This window comes from Kogia breviceps, chromosome 9, assembly GCF_026419965.1.
Source record: "Kogia breviceps isolate mKogBre1 chromosome 9, mKogBre1 haplotype 1, whole genome shotgun sequence".
Classification (NCBI taxonomy): Eukaryota; Metazoa; Chordata; class Mammalia; order Artiodactyla; family Physeteridae; genus Kogia; species Kogia breviceps.
Window position 1 is genome coordinate 66,820,753 of NC_081318.1, and position 18,307 is coordinate 66,839,059.

An 18,307-nucleotide genomic window follows, 5' to 3' on the forward strand; every position below is an offset into this window, starting at 1 on the left:
ATATCAAACCTAACTGAGGTCAGGTTCACGATGGAACACCACACACCTCCCTGATGGATCTGGAGGTGCTTCTTTATATTCAAGAGGTGGTTTTCAGCAGAATAATCATGAAGAAAGATTAAGAACTTCAGATGGAATAAGACATGTTGTTTTTAAAAAGTCTCTCTCCTTTATCTCTAAATCCAAATCCAATCCACTTGTTTCTATCTGAACAATTACCCCTTTAATCTACTCCCTCTTTTCCTCTCAATTGCCATGAGCACTTGAGAGCAGTGATAACCTTAATGAATGCTTCCTGGTTTCTGATGCCTCAGACTTAGAAAACAGTCTCCCTGGAAAAAGACAAAGGGGCAGTATGGAACTTGAAGACAAGAAGACTTTACCTCGAGGTCTGTATTAGTCTGCTCTGGCTGCCGTAAAAAAAAACAAAAACAAACAAAAAAACCACACAGGTTGTGTATCTTAAACAACAGAAACGTATTTTCTCAGTTTTGGAAGGTAGAGTCCAAGATCAAGGTGCCATCAGTGTTGATTTCTGGTGAGACCTATCTTCCTACCTTGTAGACAGCCACCTTCCTGTTGTTTCCTCAGAAAGAGAAAGATCTCTGGTGTCTCTTTCTCATAAGGACACCAGTCCTATTGGATTAGGGCCCCTCTTACAACCTCGTTTTAACCCTAATTACCTCTCTTAAGGACACATGGGGGTTTGGGGTTCAACATATGAATTTTCAGGGGGACACAATCCAGTCCATAACAAGACCTGAGTATGGTGACTAGTGATTAAGGAAAGTTGCTCTCATCTAACATTTAGGATGTTGGTTATATGATACTGAATTAACAAAACTATTTCTCTGAAGGAAGCAATTCAAAACAAGATAAATACTTCTCTCCTACTAAAATATCTAACTAGCATTTCTCCCATATTTTCTTTGACTTTCCAACCTGTCCTCCACATAGATATGAGTTACCTTCCTAAACTTTGTCAGACCTTTCTACTCCTCTCTTGAAAAATCTTCAATGACTCCCCATTGCTTAATGCATAAAATTTAACATTTTAATTACTCATTCAGTTCTCAATAACCTGGCTCCAACTTCTATTTTGTGTCATCCATCACTCAACTCTTCAGCCACAGAGGACTACTCATTGCTCCTTGGACTTTTCATGGTTTTTGATAACATTATGCCTATGCTAACACTGTTTCTTCAGCCTGGAATGTCTTCTCCCTCAAGGCGCACTTCTTTTTTTTTTTTTTTTTTTTTTCTTTTCTTTGGTATCTTTTAAAAATACCAGGCTTTATTTTTTAGAGCAGTTTTAGGTCTACAGAAAGACTCAGCAGAAATTAGAGAGCTCTCATTTAGCTCCTCTCCTCCTGCACAGTTTCCCCTATTATTATCTTTCATTATTTTTTAAATAGGCTTTTTTTTTAAACATCTTTAGTGGAGTATAATTGCCTTACAATGTTTTGTTAGTTTCTGCTATGTAACAAAGTGAATCAGCTATATGTATACATATATCCCCATATCCTCTCCTTCTTGAAAGGCCCACTTCTATATTCCAGGGCTTCAGTGAAGCCTTCCTTGATCTCAGTGAGAAGAAATCACCCCCAAAACTCTTTGAGCATAAGTTAATTGCTTACAAAAATAAACTCGAAATGACTTAAACATACGACATAACACCATAAAACTCCTAGAAGAGAGCACAGGCAAAACATTCTCTGACATAAATCATACCAATATTTTTTTTAGGTAAGACTGACAACGCAACAGAAATAAAAACAAAAATAAACAAATAGGACCTAATCAAACTTACAAGCTTATGCACAGCAAAGGAAAGGAAAGGAAAGGAAAGGAAAGGAAGGAAGGAAGGAAGGAAGAAAAGACAACCTATGGAATGGGGGAAAATATCTGCAAATGATGTGACCAACAAGGGCTTGATCTTCAAAACATACAAACACCTCATACAACTCAACAACAATAACAAAAGTAACCAACGCAGTCGAAAAATGAGCAAAAGACCTTAACAGACATTTCTCCAGAGAAGACATACATAGGGCCAGTAGGCACATGAAAAGATGCTGAACATCACTAATTCTTAGAGAAATACAAATCAAAACTGCAATGAGGTACCACCTGACTCTGGTCAGAATGCCCATCATCAAAAAGTCTACAAACAATAAATGCTGGAGAGGATGTGGAGAAAAGGGAACCCTCCCACACTGTTGGTGGGAATGTAAAATTGGTACAACCATTATGGAGAACAGTATGGCAGTAAACTAAAAGTAAAAACTAGTTTTACAAAAATTAAAAATAGACTTACTAAAAATATGATCCAGCAATCCCACTCCTAGACATAGAGCCAGACAAAGCTATAATTCAAAAAGATACTTGCACCTCTATGTTCATAGCGGCACTATTCACAATAGCCAAAACATGGAAACAACCTAAATGTCCATCAACAGATGAATGGATAAAGAAGGTGTGGTACATACAAATGAACTTATTTACCAAACAGAAATCACAGATGTAGAAAACAAACCTATGGTTGCCAGTGGAGAGAAGGGGGACGGGATAAATTGAGAGATCGGGATTGACATATACACACTACTATACATAAAACAGATAACTAATAAGGATACATTGCATCACACAGGGAACTCTATCCAGTACTCTGTAATGACCTATACGGGACAATAATCTAAAAAAGAGTGAATATATGTATATGTATGACAGATACACTTTACACCTGAAACTAACACAACACTGTAAATTAACTATACTCCAATAAACATATTTTTAATACATTAATTTTTAAAAAGATGTGGTACATATATACAGTGAAATATTACTCGGCCATAAAAAAAGAATGAAATAATGCCATTTGCACTAACATAGATGCCACTAGAGATTATCATACTAAGTGAAGTCAGTCAGAAAGAGAAAGACAAATACCATATGATATCACTTATATGTGGAATCTAAAATAGGACACAAAGGAGCCTATCTATGAAACAGAAACAGACTCACAGACGTAGAGATCAGACTTGTGGTTACCAAGGGGGAGGCGGGGAGGGAAAGGGATGAACTGGGAGTTCGGGGTTGGTAGATGCAAACTATTACATTTAGAACAGATAAACAACAAAGGTCTTGCTGTACAGCACAGGGAACTATATCCAAAATCCCAGGATAAACCATAGTGGAAAAGAAAATAATAAAAGAATGTGTATATGTGTATAAATAACTGAGTCACTCTGCTGCACAGCAGAGATTGACACAACATTGTCAATCAACTCTCCTTCAATTAACAAAATAAATTTAAAAAATAAGTTAATTGCTTACATGTCTGTCTTTCCCAAAATACTATGAGCTTCTTAGGGCAGAGAATGTTTTATTTATATCTTAACCAGCATACCTTAAAAACAAAAACAAACCAAAAAACCCTGTCATATAGTAAGTGCTGAATAACTGCTCAATGATTGAGGAAATTGGAGAGGCTATGTAGAATAGTTATTAGAAGTGTCTGATAGGTAAAAAATAGAAAATAGAAAAAAGTTTCAGTTTTTTTCTCCAAGAGAAGAAACTGTCTATATTTTATAAAAAGAAGCTATGAACATGCTGCCAGTGATCATCTATACGGAGTGGCCTCAAAAATGAGACACAAGCAGACTCTAATTCACTAGGCATCCCAAACTACAGCTTGATTCCAAAAGATACATATATCCATTTTCCTGTTACAGCAGCAAGAACAACAACAAAAGAGGTAGATATAAGAGGAAAACACTTCAATTATGCCCTAAGTTCCTTGACCTCGTAAAATAAAAGTTGCCATACCTCTCTTTATAACCCACGGAATTGTACAAAGTGTTCCATGGACCCATAGTCTATTGGGGGAAAAAAAAACATGTTCTGAGTTCACACTGAATAGCTTTCCATAAGAAATTATACAGCAGCACAATTAAAATGAAATACTAATTGCAACAAGAAAAGATGGTGACTGCAGAATATAACTCAGTCTTAATAGATTTTCTAATGCCTCTCTTTATACCAAAGGGGAGTAGCCCTTTAGCCAATAAAGTAAATTTTCTGATCTCCAAATGGGTACTTTATCCTCATTCAGGCTGATATTGCAGCAACATCATGAATTTCTCAGACAGCTTTGTGAATCAGCAGAGTATTTCACAGGAAAGCATTGACTGCTAAAAGCAAAGTCGTTATTTTTTAAACAGCCTTTAAACTAGTAGATGAAACATTTCATTTTGGGTCAAGGATGCATTTGCTCCAGCCACCTAGAGGAGCAGAGAGGGCTGAACCAATTGGGAAGGAACAGAATAATGTTACTGTGTCAGCCAAACTTGAAAGTATACTGTTTTGCAGGTCAAACATTTTTGACTTCTTCTTTTTAGTATCCAGGTCTGTAATTCTTATTTCCAAAGTGCTTATACATTAATATTCCATGAAATATCATCCTATATTTCTAAAGTATCTTTAGAAAGCCATTAACTAATCTGCTCATACTAAACTTTGAGGTCTAGAAAAAAACTGGCTTTCTTTCTCTTTAAATAACCTCAAGAAAGGAAATTCAGACAAGAAAAATCTACCCTTCCTAACACACCCATTCAGCAAATGTTCTGAGTGCTTCTGTATGCTAGGCATCGTGTTAGGTGCTGGGAATACTAAAGCAGTATGATACAGTCCCTTTCCTCAATCATATGACAATACACAGTGTTTAGAGGTCAAATTAATTGGACTCAAGATATCCCCACCCTTCTCTTCTCTTTGTTCTGGTGAATTGATGAGTGTTTTCCAAGCTTTCATAGGGTAAAATTGTGATTTAAGTCGACTCACAGTCTTAAATAGCTTAATACAGACTTAGTTTCATCAAATCTTTGGACATGTTTTACTTTCCACTTTTTATTGACGTAAATATATCTTATTTGGGGAGTCCTGGCTTCAAGCAAGTTCTTTAAAATGTTGTATTGCATAAAGAATAGGATTGAGAGTAAAGCATAGAATATTTATAAAAATATGTAAGCCTGAAATTATATGTTGAAGAAAAACCTTTTCTTACACAGAACAACCTGTATATTACTGGCAAGGACACTGATTGATTGCCATGGTTATGTGTATCCTTCAGAATTATGTGCATGTGTTCTTATGTCTATTGACTCTGAAAGGTGTATGTGTGTGTATCTAGTATGGACAGTTTAACCCCCAGATTTCCTGTGGCCACTGATAAGTCTCAGTCTTCAAATCATTCCATGCTTTTACTGTTGCCTACTGCCAATCTTTTAAACTAATATAAAATTGAGAGAGTTTACAATGCAGACCGTTTATTCTTAAAACAGGTTTCTCAATTTAATTTTATTCATAATTTTCATATCTATGCATCACCTGTACCATTATTTGTATATGTCGTATTCAGCTCACATTTTAAATAAAAGGAGCCCCATTTCAAACAACCATGTTTTTAAATCAGTTTGGTACTATACATGTGTGTGTCATATATGTGTGTGTGTGTGTGCGTATTATATATACATATGTGTGTGCACACATATACACACATATACTCTATTAAACAATAACATTAATATACAACCATAAATATGTGACATTTAAGCCAAGGATCAACAAACGTTTTCTGTGAACAGCCAGGTAACGATTTAGTTTTTGCAGGGCATACAGTCTCTGTACATCTCAACTCTGCTATTCCAGTGCAACAGCAGCCATAGACAGCAATGTAAACCAGTGGGCATGGTTGTGTTCAAATAAAACCATACTTACAAAAACAGACAGCAGACAAGAAGTGACCCATGGCCTGAAGTCTTTTAGACTCCTAATCTAGACATATCCTACGTCATCAATGATAGGCATATCATTCTATGTAAAACAATGCTTTAATATAATTCTTTAGAGTTATGAGGCTAATGTGTATCTGACCTATTACTATTACTTGAGTGGCCATTCTTAGCCCCATAAGTATGGTGGGTTTTGGTCAATTTTTGCACAACAGTGAGGAGGCTGAAAGAACCCATGCTGTTATTTCTGGTTAGGAAGGGACAAAGCATGGTTTGCTGATTGGCATTTTGAAACTCTCCTAAGTGTTCCTGCTGGTAGATTAAGAAAAAGTGGTGTGTTGATACAGAAAACAAATTTATGGTTAAGAAAGGGGAAAGGGGGATAAATTAGGATTCTGGGATTAACAGATACACACTACTATATATAAAAAGTAGATAAGCAACAAGGACCTAGCTGGCTTACATTTCTTTAATTGTACCAACATTTTTATAAATATTTTGTCATCAATTATGTGAATGTCTGATATCTCTTTACAATGAGTTTTAATACTATGCATATATTTTGAGCTTTATGTATAACTGTCCAGCCATTTGCACTTCCATCAATGGTTCTATATTTAGAATTCTGAATGATGCATATCCCTTGCCTGAAAACGTGTGACTGTTGTTAATTAAGATCAGTAATATTTGGAACACAGCATCAGCATCATGCGACATAAGATAGTCCTTTCGGTCCCTGCTATTTGGCAAAGAATTTGACACCTGTCCACAAACAAAAACGTCTTGTGGGAGTTGTGAGATCTAACACCACATGCCAAGGGACCCAGAAAGAGTCCTGCCCTCTTGTGCATCTGGTAATAGGCAGACAGACCTTGGTACACACTGTAGATAAAGCAGAGCAACACACCTGCCCAATCCCCACTGATCTGGACAGAAAATTAGACCAGAGAGAAACAGAAGTCCAGCCTCCTAAAGGGGAATTCAAGGACACTGTTGGAGGCAAAAAGCCCACAAATTTGGACACAGTGAAGATCGTAAGAATTTTACCAGCAGCCCTCCCTCCCCTGCCCTCACCAAAGCAACACTGCATGGAGCTGTCTATGTGGGAGTGACAACCTCTCCCATAGCAGAAAAGGATAGCCATGAATGACTGCCCTGGTACTAGAGTGGTGCCAGACGCAGCTGGAGAAACCCATCTCTCTTCAGAAGAACTGAAGCACTGAGGTGGGACACCCACAATTGGGAGGAAGGAGGAAAGCTGGAAAGAGGCAGATAAGAGTATCAAAGGGCATTACAGGGACACAGTTCCTGCTGACTGCACTAAACAGGAACTGCACCCATGAGCCTCTGGCAAAACCATACCAAGGGATCTCCCTAGTGGGACTACAAACACCCCAATGCCCCAAGTGCTAAACACACACCTCTCTCCACTCTGTGGCCAGCTCCTGGTGTGCCCCAGCACTTTCAACTGCCACCATGAAAACAAGCTCTGATAGACAGGGAGTTAGCTCAGGAAACAGGCCAGGGTCTGTGCACTGATGAGAAACTACAAGCTTGAGCTATGTTACCACCTTCTGGGAAACAAAAAAGAAACATTTCCAGTAGCCAGACTGGGGAGTTGTAAGAACCAGAGAGAACATACAAGCTTAAAAATTCTGCCACAAAATGTATGGAACAGGTGTGTCCATACAAGTACCAGCTATAAGCAGGACACATGAAGAATATCTCCCACCAGAAGACAACAAGTAAAGATTTGAGGAGTCTACTGCTTCAAATGTGAAAGCAGCAATGCAAAGCTCCAAGAACATGAAGAATTAAGGAAACACGTCATCACTAAAAGATAACAACCCTCCCCTCCAGTAACCAAATTCAAAAGCATGCAGTTGGCGACTTAGATGATAAAAAATAGCTTTTCTGAGAACACATGCTGCAGGAAAACACAGAAAGCCAACAAAATTAGGAAAACAATTCATGAACAAAATGAGAAATTTAACAGAGACAGAAATCATGAAAAAGAACCAAACAAATTCTGGAGCTTAAGAATTCATTAAACAAAATGAAAAATGTGATAGAGAGCATCTACAGTAGAAGAGAACAAACGGAAGATAGGATCAATAATCAGAGGACAGGAACTTTGAAATAACCCAGCAGGAGGACAAAAAAGAAAAAAAAGAGGGACTTCCCTGGTGGCACAGTGTTTAAGAATCCACCTGCTGAGATAGCTTCATCCACCAGAAGGCAGAAAGCAGAAGCAAGAAGAACCACAATCCTGCAGCCTGTGGAACAAAAACCACTTTCACAGAAAGATAAAGATGAAAAGGCAGAGGGCTATGTACCAGATGAAGGAGCAAGATAAAACCCCAGAAAAACAACTAAATGAAGTGGAGATAGGCAACGTTCCAGAAAAAGAATTCAAAATGATGAGAGTGAAGATGATCCAGAACCTCAAAAGAGAATGGAGACAACGATCGAGAAGATGCAAGAAAATGTTTAACAAAGACCTAGAAGAATTAAAGAAGAAACAAACAGAGATGAACAATACAATAACTGAAATGAAAACTACACTAGAAGGAATCAATAGCAGAATAACTGAGGCAGAAGAAGGGATAAGTAACCTGGAAGATAGAATGGTGGAACTCACTGCTGTAGAACAGAATAAAGAAAAAAGAATGATTAGAAATGAAGACAGCCAAAGAGACCTCTGGGACAAGAGTAAACGCAACAACATTTGCATTATAGGGGTTCCAGAATGAGAAGAGAGAAAGGACCCGAGAAAATATTTGAGGAGATTATAGTCGAAAACTTCCCTAACATGGGAAAGGAAATAGCCACCCAAGTCCAGGAAGCACAGAGAGTCTCATACAGAATAAACCCAAGGAGAAACACACCGAGACACATAGTAATCAAATTGGCAAAACTTAAAGACAAAGAAAAATTATTGAAAGCAGCAAGGGAAAAATGACAGATAACATACAAGGGAACTCCCATAAGGTTAACAGCTGATTTCTCAGCAGAAACTCTACAAGCCAGAAGGGAGGGGCATGATATACTTAAAGTGATGAAAGGGAAGAACCTAAAACCAAGATTACTCTACCCAGCAAGGATCTCATTCAGATTCGATGGAGAAATCAAAAGCTTTAGAAACAAGCAAAAGCTAAGAGAATTCAGCACCACCAAACCAGCTCTACAACAAATGCTAAAGAAACTTCTCTAAGTGGGAAACACAACAGAAGAAAAGGACTTACAAAAACAAACCCAACACAATTAAGAAAACGGTAATAGGAACATACATACCGATAATTACCTTAAACATGAATGGATTAAATGCTCCAACCAAAAGACAGAGGCTTGCTGAATGGATACCAAAAAAAAGACCCATATATATGCTGTCTACAAGAGACCCACTTCAGACCTACGGACACATACAGACTGAAAGTGAGGGGATAGAAAAAGATATTCCATGCAAAAGGAAATCAAAAGAAAGCTGGAGTAGCAAAACTCATAGCAGATAAAATAGACTTTAAAATAAAAAATGCTACAAGAGACAAGGAAGGACACTGCATAATGATCAAGGGATCAATCCAAGAAGAAGACATAACAATTATAAACATATATGCATCCAACATAGGAGCACCTCAATACATAAGGCAAATGCTAACAGCTAGAAAAGAGGTAATCGACAGTAACACAATAACAGTGGGGGACTTTAACACCTCACTTACACCAATGGACAGATCATCCAAAATGAAAATAAATAAGGAAACAGAAGCTTTAAATGACACAACAGACCAGATGGATTTAATTGATATTTACAGGACATTCCATCCAAAAACAGCAGATTACACTTTCTTCTCAAGCACGCACAGAACATTCTCCAGGATAGATCACATCTTGGATCACAAATCAAGACTCAGTAAATTTAAGAAAACTGAAATCATATAAAGCATCTTTTCTGACCACAATACTATGAGATTAGAAATCAATTACAGGGAAAAAAACGTAAAAAACACAAACACATGGAAGCTAAACAATACGTTACTAAATAACCAAGAGATCACTGAAGAAATCAAAGAGGAAATCAAAAAATACCTAGAGACAAATAACAATGAAAACACGATGATCCAAAACCTATGGGATGCAGCAAAAGCAGTTCTAAGAGGGAAGTTTATAGCTATACAAGCCTACCTCAAGAAACAAGAAAAATCTCAAGTAAACAATCTAACCTTACACCTAAAGGAACCAGAGAAAGAAGAACAAACCAAACCCAAAGTTAGAAGAAAGAAAGAAATCATAAAGATCAGAGTAGAAATAAATGAAATAGAAACAAAGAAAACAATAGCAAAGATCAATAAAACTAAAAGTTGGTTCTTTGAGAAGATGAACAAAATTGATAAACCATTAACCAGACTCATCAAGAAAAAGAGGGTGAGGACTCAAATCAATAAAATTAAAAATGAAAAAGGAGAAGTTACAACAGACACCACAGAAATACAAAGCACCCTAAGAGACTACTACAAGCAACTCTACGCCAATAAAATGGACAACCTAGAAGAAATGGACAAATTCTTAGAAAGGAAACCTTCCAAGACTGAACCAGGAAGAAACAGAAAATATGAACAGACCAATCACAAGTAATGAAATTGAAACTACTGTGATTAAAAATCTTCCAACGAAAGTCCAGGACCAGATGTCTTCACAGGTGAATTCTATCAAACATTTAGAGAATAGCTAACACCCATGCTTCTCAAACTCTCCCAAAAAATTTCAGAGGAAGGAACACTCCCAAACTCATTCTATGAGGCCACCATCAACCTGATACCAAAACCAGACAAAAATACTACACAAAAAAGAAAATTACAGACCAATATCACTGATGAATATAGATGCAAAAATCGCCAACAAAATACTAGCAAACAGAATCCAGCAACACATTAAAAGGATCATACACCATGATCAGGTTGGATTTATCCAGGGAAGCAAGGATTCTTCAATATACACAAATCAATCAAGCTGATACACCATATTAACAAATTGAAGAAGAAAAACCATATGATCATCTCAATAGATGCAGAAAAAGCTTTTGACAAAATTCAACACCCATTTATGATAAAAACTCTCCAGAAAGTGGGCATAGAGGGAACCTACCTCAACATAATAAAGGCCATATATGACAAACCCACAGCAAACATCATTCTCAATGGTGAAAAACTGAAAGCATTTGCTCTAAGATCAGGAACAAGACAAGGATGTCCACTCTCGCCACTATTATTCAACATAGTTTTGGAAGTCCCAGCCATGGCAATCAGAGAAGAAAAACAAATAAAAGGAATACAAATTGGAAAAGAAAAAGTAAAACTGTCACTGTTTGCAGATGACATGATACTATACATAGAGAATCCTAAAGATGACATCAGAAAACTACTAGAGCTAATCAATGAATTTGCTAAAGTAACAGGATACAAAATCAATGCACAGAAATCTCTTGCATTCCTATACACTAATGATGAACAATCTGAAAGAGAAATTAAGGAAACACTCCCATTTACCACTGCAAAATAATGAATAAAATACCTAAGAATAAACCTACCTAGGGAGACAAGAGACCTGTATGCAGGAAACTATAAGACACTAATGAAAGGAATTAAACATGATACCAACAGATGGAGAGATATACCATGTTCTTGGATTGGAAGAATCAATATTGTGAAAATGACTATATTACCCAAAGCAATCTACAGATTCAATGCAATCCCTATGAAATTACCAATGGCATTTTTTTACAGAACTAGAACAAAAAATCTTAAAATTTGTATGGAGATACAAGAGACCACAAATAGGCAAAGTAGTCTGGAGGGAAAAAACCAGAGCTGGAGGAATCAGACTCCCTGACTTCAGACTATAATACAAAGCTACAGTAATCAAGACAATATGGTACTGGCACAAAAACAGAAACACAGATCAATGGAACAAGATAGAAAGCCCAGAGATAAACCCACGCACCTATGGTCAACTAATCTATGACAAAGGAGGCAAGAATATACAATTGAGAAAAGACATCTTCTTCAATAAGTGGTGCTGGGAAAACTGGACAGCTACATGTAAAAGAATGAAATTAGAACACTCCCTAATACCATACAGAAAAATAAACTCAAAATGGATTAAAGACCTAAATGTAAGGCCAGACACTATAAAACTCTCAGAGGAAAACATAAGAAGAACACTCTTTGACATTAATCACAGCAAGATCTTTTTTGATCCACCTCCTAGAGTAACGGTAATAAAAACAAAAATAAACAAATGGGACCTAATGAAACTTCAAAGCTTTTGCACAGCAAAGGAAACCATAAACAACACAAAAAGACAACCCTCAGAATGGGAGAAAATATTTGCAAAGGAATCAACGGACAAAGGATTAATCTCCAAAATATATAAACAGCTCATGCAGCTCAATATTAAAAAAACAAACAACCCAATCCAAAAACGGGCAGAAGACCTAAACAGACATTTCTCCAGAGAAGACATACAGATTGCCAAGAAGCACATGAAAAGCTGCTCAACATCACTAATTAGTAGAGAAATGCAAATCAAAACTACAATGAGGTTATCACCTCACACCAGTTAGAATGGGCATCATCAGAAAACCTGGAAACAACAAATGCTGGAGAGGGTGTGGAGAAAAGGGAACCCTCTTGCACTGTTGGTGGGAATGTAAATTGATACAGCCACTATGGAGAACAGTATGGAGGTTCCTTAAAAAACTACAAATAGAACTACCATACCACCCAGCAATCCCACTTCTGGGCATATACCCTGAAAAAAACCATAATTCAAAAAGACACATGCACCCCAATGTTCATTGCAGCACTATTTACAACAGCCAGGACATGGAAGCAACCTAAATACCCATCGACAGATGAATGGATAAAGAAGATTTGCTTCATATATACAATGGAATACTACTCAGTCATAAAAAGGAACAAAATTGGGTCATTTGTTGACATGTGGTTAGATCTAAAGACTGTCATACAGCGTGAAGTTAAGCCAGAAAGAGAAAGATAAGTATCGTATATTAACACATATATGTGGAACCTAGAACAATGGTACAGATGAACCAGTTTGCAGGGCAGAAATTGAGACCCAGATGTAGAGAACAAACGTATGGACACCAAGGCAGGAAAGCAGCGGGGGGATGGTGGTGGTGGTGTGATGAATTGGGCAATTGGGATTGACATGTATACACTAATGTGTATAAAACTGATGACTAACAAGAACCTGCTGTATAAAAATAAATAAATAAATGAATACATAAAACAAACAAACAAACAAAAAGAATCCGCCTGCCAATGCAGGTGACATGGGTTCGACCCCTGTTCCGGGAAGATTCCCACATGTCACGGAGCAACTAAGCCCGTGAGCCACAACTACTGAGCCTGCGTGCCACAACTACTGAAGCCCGCATGCCTAGGGCCAACGTTCTGTAACCAAAGAAGCCACCGCAATGAAAGCCCACTCATGGCAATGAGGAGTAGCCCCTGCTTGCCACAACTAGAGAAAGCCCACACGCAGCAACGAAGACCCAACACAGTCAAAAATTTAAAAATAAAAGAAAATGTTAAAAAAAAGAAAAGAATGAAAAGGAGGTAAGACAGTCTAGATGATCCACAGGACACTATCAAGTGTACAGATATCAGAATAACTGAATTTCCACAAAGAGAAGAGAGGGAGAAAGGAGCAGAAAGTTTAAAATAAAGAAATAATAGCTGAGAACATCCCCAATGTGGGGAGAGTTCGACATCCAAGTTTACAAAGCTAGTAGAAAGCTAGTAGATCACCCATTATCTTAATGTAGAAAGACCTTCTAAGACACATTATAATGAGACTGTCATCATCAAAGATAAAATTAACTTAGAATCATCAAAGATCTAGTAATTGAAGATGAAGAACTCTAAAAGTACCCAGGGATAAGAACATTATAACCTACAAAATAACTCCCATTAGGCTATCATTGGATATCTCAGCCCTGTAAGACCAGGACAGTGGGACTACATTCTCGAAGTGATTAAAAAAAAACCTGCCAGCCAAGAATATTCTATCAGGCAAAGATATATGTCAGATATGAAGGAGAAATAAAGACTTTTCCAGACAAATAACAGTTGAAGGAGTTCATCACTGCTAGATCTGCCTTGCAAGAAGGGCTGAAAGGAGTTCTTCAAGATAAAATTAAAAACCACTAATCACTGAAATGAAAACATGAAAATATATCCAACACTCTGGAAAGTAAATATATAGTAGTCAGACTTAGGAAACTAATTCTGTAATATGATGATAGGTTCACCACTCAACTATAGCATAAAAGTCAATGAAAAAGAGTGTTAAAAACAATTATAAATACTATTATTTTTTAACAAGTATACAGTATGAAAAGAGGTAAATAATGATATCAAAAATACAAAAGGTGGGGCTTCCCTGGTGGCGCAGTGGTTGGGAGTCAACCTGCCGATGCAGGGGACACGGGTTCGTGCCCCGGTCTGGGAAGATCCCACATGCCGCGGAGCGGCTGAGCCCGTGAGCCATGGCCACTGAGCCTCCGCGTCCAGAGCCTGTGCTCCGCAACGGGAGAGGCCACAACAGCGAGAGGCCCGTGTACTGCAACAAAACAAAACAAAACAAAAAATACAAAAGGTGGGAAGTAAAATGGTGAACGTTTTGTAGATGATCAAAGCTGCTGTCAGCTTAAAATGAACTGTTTTACCTATGAGGTATCTTACGTAAGCCTCATGGTAACTGTGAAGCAAAAACCTAGAGTAAAAGCACAAAAAATAAAGAAAGGGAGAAAAGAGCATGCCAGCAGGGAAAAGCACCAATTTACAAATGTAGGCAGAAACAGAGAGAAAAACAACTGAAATACAAAATAAACAGAAAACAATCATTATTAAGTCCTTACATAGCAATAATAACACTAAATGTAAATAGATGAATTCAAAAGGCACAGAATGTTTAGATGGATTTAAAAAACAAGACCCACTTATCTGCTGTCTACAAGAGGCTCACTTCAGCTTTAAGGACACTCAGAAAAGTGATGGAAAAAGATATTTCATGCAAGTGCAAACAGAAAGAAACAGGGGGGTAACTATATTTATTGGACAAAATAGACAATAACCCACAAATAGGTCAACAGAAAATGATAAAAGAGTCAACTATCAAGAGGATATAACAATCATAAAAATATATGGATCAACACTGGAGTACATAAATATATTAAGTAAATGCAAACAGATTTGAAAGGAAAAATAGACACCAATAATTAAAAAGGACTTCAATACCCCACTTTCAGCAATGCATAAATCATCCAGACAGAAAATCAACAAGGAAACATTGGACATGTAGCAGGCATTAGACTAAATGGACCTAACATACATTTATAGAACATTCCATCCAAAAGAAGGTGAAATACACAGTCTTCTGAATTACACACAGAACATTCTCCAGGACAGACCATATGAGAGGACAAAAAACAGGTCTTATCAAATTTAAGAACAATGAAATCATACCAAGGATTTTTTCTAACCACATGGTATGAAACTAGATATGAACAACAAGAGGAAATCTGGAAAAATCTACAAATATGTAGAAATTAAACAACATGCTCCTAAACAACCAATGGGTCAAAGAAGAAATCAAAAGAGAGATTAAAAAAAAAAATCTCAGGGCTGCCCTGGTGGTGTAGTGGTTAGGAGTCCACCTGCCAATGCAGGAGACATGGGTTCGTGCCCCGGTCCGGGAAGATCCCACATGTCGTAGAGCGGGTGGGCCCATGAGCCACAACTACTGAGCCTGCGTGTCTGGAGACTGTGCTCCACAACGGGAGAGGCCGCAACAGTGAGAGGCCCGCACACCACGATGAAGAGCGGCCCCCACTCGCCACAACTGGAGAAAGCCCTCGCACAGAAACAAAGACCCAACACAGCCAAAAATAAATATAAAAATAATAAATAAATAATTTTTTTTAAAAATCTCAAAACTAATGAAAATGAAAGCACGGCACACCAAAACTTATGCAGTGCTGCAAAATCAGTTCTTAGAGGGAAGTTTATAGTGATAAATGCAAATATTAAGAAAATATTAAGCAAAGAAGCAACCTAAAACTGGAACTTGGGAATCAGAAAAAGATCAAACTAAGCCTAAAATGAGGAGAGGAAAGGAAATAACAAAGATCAGAGTGGAAAAAATAAAATAAAATAAAATAAATGAGAAAAACAAGAGGAAAAAAACTTACAGCTAGTTTCTCAAACAGATGAACAAAATTTACAATACTCTAGCAAGACTAACCAAGAAGAAAAGACTCAAATATATAGTCAAAACTGAAAGTCAAAACTACAACTGATACTGTAGAAATACAAATGATCATAAGAGACTACCATACCAATTATATGCCAATAAATTGGATAACATAGAAGAAATAGATAAATTCCTAGAGACATTCAACCTACCAAATCTGAATGTGGAAGAAAATCTAAACAGACCAGTAACAACTAAGGAGACTGAATCAGTAATCAAAACCACCCAACACAGAAAACCCAAGGACCAGACAGTTCCACTGGTGAATTCTACAAAAAAATTTAAAGACTTATGCCAGTACTTCTCAAAACCTTCCAAAAAATTGAAGAGGGAACCCTCCTAAATTCATTTTACAAGGCCACCATGACCCTGATATCAAAGTCATATAAGGACACTACAATAAAACTACAGACCAATATCCCTGATGAATACACATATAAAAAATCTGAACTATCAGCAAACCAAATTCAACAAAATACTAAAAGGATTATATACCATAACCAAGTAGGATTTATTCTTGGAATGCAAGGATGGTTCAACATATACAAGTCAATAAATGTGATACATCACATTGAGAGAATAAATGATAAAAATCATATAATCTGATTTTTGGGCACTATGATGGCAACAAAGGTCATTCTTCACTTCACTCCCCCTCACAAGAAGAACAACTAAAAAGTATTCATGAACAAAACACAACTGAGGGAATTCTAGAACACAGGAGTGAGGCTGAGCAGTGCCCTCCCCCAGGCTGGTACAGTACCACATAGAGGGGTCTCTTCTGAGTCTATGATTCCTCCAATGAGAAAAGAAAGCCTAGGGGTGATATCCAGCTCCCCCACCTTCTCAGGAGCCAGCACTCTTGTCTTGCCCCATGAGGACTGCAGGGGTATTTGCAGGACTCAACCACCAGGAATCTGACAGTGATGAAGAAGAGAGGAGGAGTCTGCAACAAGCACTCACTTCTTGGCAGACTGAGTTCCTACCTGCAGAGCCCGAGCAGTAATCCTAACCAGCAACTTTTCTCATGTGCAGAATTAAGTCAGTGGCACACTGTGACCAGGAAACTATAGGCTAGCACACTACTGAGTGTAACCCCAGCCCTGACTAGAAGGGCTGCAAGAACACCTGGAAGCTATGTAGCCCAACAACACTTGAGCACAGAGTTCAACAGGCAAAGTTGATTACCCCCAGAGAAAAGCCAGTTCTGAGTGTGAAGGGTACCCCACTATGCCCAGGCAGGGAAGTTAATGCATAGCCCTACTCACTGCCTAAAATAGCTCCTCTCCCTGGGAGGTGCTTGGAGCTGGCCCATCCTGCCCAGGCAGGAAAGCTGAGTCACAGCCCCACCCACTGCTGAGTGAAGCTTCCAGCCATGCCCTACTATAAAGATTGGCCAAAATACCTAGAAAACTGCATAGTCCACCAGTGCTTGAACAGAGAGTCCAGCAAGCAGAGCAGATAATCTGCAGAGTAAAGCCAGTGGCCCTATTCATCCAGGGAACTTGGGGCATGGGTCAGGTTCAGTCAAGACCACAATCAAAGAGCTTTACTGGTCTTGGATATGGTTCTCCCACTGTACCACAGCAGGGTAACTAATTCACAGCCTCGCTCATTGCTGAAGACAGTCTTTAACCTGTCCAACCAGGGAACCTAACCAAAACACACAGGAAGCTGCATAGTACATTCAACAGCCCTGCTTACATTGGCGCTTGAACAGAGAGTACAGCCTGTGGTTTTCTACATCTGCAGAGCAAAACTGGTGACCTCACCTGGTCAGGGAAGTCAGTGCACACTCTTACCTGAGTTGGGTCTCCAGACAACAAACTGTGCAGGCCCCAGGCTCCTTCCCTCTGCCTTGCCAGGCACGGAAGCTAATTCATAGCCCCATTTACCACTGAGTATGGTACCGAGTCCCAACTGTCTAGAAAGCCTGACAAGAGAACCCAGGCAACCATGGAGCTTATTGTACAGCCTTGCTTGGGCAGGGAACTGGATAAGCAGTCCTATCCAACTGTTATCAGCCAGTGGCAGCCTCCCCAACATCAAAGTTCAGGTAGCAGCCTTGCCACTAAATACACCCTGGTAGCAAGCTCCATTTTCTAAATGACATTACCAACAGATATGCCTAGTTACTTAAACTGAGCTGATGGTAAAGAACTGTCTCTGTATCAAGC

General features: G+C 38.2%; 1 long non-coding RNA gene across 1 annotated transcript in view; it reads left to right on the forward strand.

Moving 5' to 3' along the window:
• The window catches only part of LOC136794789 (uncharacterized), a 50,924-nt gene that overhangs the window by 27,244 nt on the left and 5,373 nt on the right, over window positions 1–18,307 (forward strand). The gene's annotated exons all lie outside the window — the stretch shown is intronic.